Consider the following 3,657-nt stretch of genomic DNA (forward strand, 5'->3'; position numbering starts at 1 on the left):
ATTCTTCGCTTAGGGTGTTTTACGTAGCTTAACCCAGGTAGAACCGTTTCGCCTAGGGGATCTAGCTCATAGTTTCCGGGTAGAAGTACTCTTCGCTCAGGGTGTTTTACGTAGCTTAACCCAGGTAGAACCGTTTCGCCTAGGGGGATCTAGCTCATAGTTTCCGGGTAGAAGTACTCTTCGCTCAGGGTATTTTACGTAGCTTAACCCAGGTAGAACCGTTTCGCCTAGGGGGATCTAGCTCATAGTTTCCGGTTAGAAGTACTCTTCGCTCAGGGTGTTTTACGTAGCTTAACCCAGGTAGAACCGTTTCGCCTAGAGGGATCTAGTTCGTAGTTCCGGGTAGAAGTAATCTTCGCTCAAGTTGTTTAAATACAGTTTAACTCAGATCGAACCGTTTCGCCTAGAAGGATTCAACACTTTATCGATAATACATGGTGCTAACACCCGATTCTATTTCCTTCCAGTAAGAGAGGGTACCAACCTATGATTACATTTCTTTTCAGTTGCACAAGGTACCGATCCCTGGTTAAACTATCCTTCATTACCAAATTTTATCTCTTTCAGCTAGTTTATACTACTGTTTCTATCTGCCTTTTCAATAAATTAGATAATTTACAGATTTCTCTAATAACTGACAGAATTTTCCTAGTGCCAGACTAGGGCAGAAAAATTTTGTTCGTTTTTTTTTGTCTTTGATGGCTTTGCAGGCTCTGCCGTATAGCACAAGTGACGATTAAAGCTTGCAGTTTCAGTTTCTCATCAGAAGAAAGAAATCCTTCGATCACAAGATAGTCGGAGTTTGGCTTTGATAATGTGTCAGCAGCCCAGCTTCTCAAGATTCATCTTCTCAAATTCTGATCCAGAAAGCAAGCCATCGAGATTGAGTCACAATCTTTTCTTCAAAAGAATTAAGATCCAATCTAAGGTCAACAAAAGCGAGCAGGTCAAGAATCAAGATTTGACTCTAGAAGGCACGTGGATAGGAATTTTTGTACTCTTAGTTTGCAGACAAATATAGTGCTCTTCTCTTTTTCTTTTGATGTAAGAAGCAGTAACGGTAAGAGTAACAGCAACAACAACAGCAACATCAGTCTTAACTCCAGTGTCTGGTAGTCCCACTACCAAATTTTCCCAGAACTACACTGACCTGATTCCTTTATAGCCAAGGATATGTAGGCAACCTCAAAAGCAAGGTTCGGTCACCACCTTTTTCAAAATGCTTCCACTAGAGTGAATGTGAGCAAAAAATTATCCATGACATTTATTTGTCTTTGCACGAAAACTCTTCATGTTCTCGAGCAAAAAGAGACAGCTCTAAATGCCTAATTTTTGCCTTATATATATAATATGTAGGTGTGTGTATGTGTGTGTTTGTTATTTTTTGTGTATGTATAGGTTTTAAGAGTTGAGTAATGGTTTGATAAATGGGGTAGGGTTTGGGCTAGTGTAATTTAATTAAAATTGTGCCAAAATTGGCCCAAAATTTGAGCCCAAAGAGCCCAAACCCGGTCCAAAAAGGGGATGCCAAGAAGAGCTTAAAACGACGTAGTTTTATCTTGAAACTACGTCGTTTTGGTTAAGTGACAAGATTCAATCTCATCCACCCATCTTGATTTAATCCAACGGTCCTAGTTTGATCTTCATCTTAGGTATTTAAAGCCTAAAATCCCCAAAATTTTCCCCATTTCTCCATTATTTCCTCTCTCTTCTTTCCCTCTCATCACTCTCTCTTCTCTCTCCCCCCAAGCCGCTGCCGCCGGCCGGAAATCGCCGCCGCCGGAGGACCACCTCCAAACACCTCCAAATTCACACCATGTAATCTCCACAACTTCCTCTTTCCATATCTCCAAACCAAATCTTTCAAAAATCCCTCAAACTCCTTGAATCTTAGATCTAGGAAACTTTCCCATCACTTTTTTGCCCAAATTATTGAAGCTCCGACCACTACCACCCCACAATACCTACATCAATGGATAGAGCTCCTCAAGACCTAGCTATTGATGCCAATTTCACCCTGAAAAACCAGCGACCAAAATCCGGTCAAATTCCGGCGACCTCCCCGAACACCTCTTTTGGCATACCACCATTTTTTCGGCCACTTGAATTGTAAAATGGTAAAATCCTATTCTTTTTCATGGCTGATTTTATTTTTATTTTTATTTTTCAGATTTTATTTTTTATTATTAATTATTTTAGCATTAGTTTTTGAAGTTTTGGAATGTTAAATTTTCTGTTTTTGCACTTGTTGAAGTAGTAAAATAGCTTTGTGTTGATTAAAGTGAGGTAGTGAGGAAATGCTTGAGAGTATATGGTAAAATTGTAATCCTACCCCGTTATTAATTTTTTGATTTTTTTTTAGTTAAAGTTAGTTTTCATCTTGTTTCTTCATTTAATCCATTTTTTATTATGTTTGTTTAGTTGGTTTTATTAGATCGCTCTAGTGATAGCGTGCGTTTCGTTTGGCTTTAATAGTTAATTTTTGTTTGCTTACGATTGGTTCGCAACACATGTGTGAAGTTTAATTACATGTTTTAATACTTGGTTTAGTTTGAATCAACAGGGTGATATTGATGTTGTTAAAATCTGAAGTTTATGTTATTTTATCACAAAATAGGGTGCTAGTAGCCTACTTTTACTAGTGAGTAGCTGAAATGATATTTTTTTTCCTCTTTATTTCTAACATAGTAGATTTCCTTTGACCTTTGGACAGATTTTGAACAGTGTTTAGCACACAATGTCAGTTTTTGTCGGACAGACATTTGGTGAACCAAAATCTGTCCAAATTTGCCTATTTAAGGGCTGCCCTTTCTTCACTTTGGGGGGACTCCATCACACTTCCAAGGGACATATTTTATAATTGCTTTGTCACAAAAACAAAAAAAAATCAGCAGTTGAACACATGAAAAGTAAGCTGAAATGGTGAGCTTTGAGAGTGAATCTTAGAGTGCAAACTTTTAAAAAAGTATAAGTCCTCTTTAGAGTTCGTTTCTGGGTTCCCTCTCTAAGTTTTTGGGTTGTTTTAACACGAATTTGCTGCTGTTTTGCTGCTGTTTTTATGCTGCTTTAGTTGTTGAACTACTATTTATTCTTTTGCTACCAGGTAATCCTTTAAGACTCGTAATGTACGTATTTTTAGCAATGGGAACAACTTGAACATGCTGCACCATTTAAATGTGTTTGATGTGATGAATAGTTTGACAACAAAAGAGCTTGTATGTTATTGTTATGTATCAAGCATGTGATAATGTGAATATAGTCCTTCATAATACTTGAATATTGAGTTGTAAGTTTTTGAATGTGATATGTAAGTCGTTTATGGATTTTTTAAGCATGTTTTCAAGCTATTATATCCGAGTAACAATGCTAAGTATGTCATGAATGACTTTAGGTGTATAACACATAGCATGAATTCGTTTTAGTTGCTGAAATTTCACTGCCAACATATGCTTCTAGGAATGCTGTGATAATATCTTTGTGAATCTGGCCATTTTGCCGGATTTGCAAAAATGGCTATTTTTGTAAAGTGGACATTTATACAATTGTGACTATGTAGTTAATGGTCATGAATTCAAACTAAGTAAAGAGCTAAGATTGTATCAACTTTGGGCTTTATTGAATCAAAGATAAAAGTTGACCCATTTACCTTTAAACAAC

General features: G+C 37.0%; 1 long non-coding RNA gene across 1 annotated transcript; it reads left to right on the forward strand.

The window, feature by feature from the left end:
* The first annotated feature begins 1,710 nt into the window (after positions 1-1,710).
* On the forward strand, positions 1,711-3,334 carry LOC138880502 (uncharacterized). The gene is made up of 2 exons (XR_011403205.1): positions 1,711-2,117; positions 3,104-3,334. It is a non-coding gene; the product is annotated as an uncharacterized lncRNA (long non-coding RNA).
* Positions 3,335-3,657: the final 323 nt, after the last annotated feature.

Source organism: Nicotiana sylvestris, chromosome 10, assembly GCF_000393655.2.
Source record: "Nicotiana sylvestris chromosome 10, ASM39365v2, whole genome shotgun sequence".
Taxonomy (NCBI): Eukaryota; Viridiplantae; Streptophyta; class Magnoliopsida; order Solanales; family Solanaceae; genus Nicotiana; species Nicotiana sylvestris.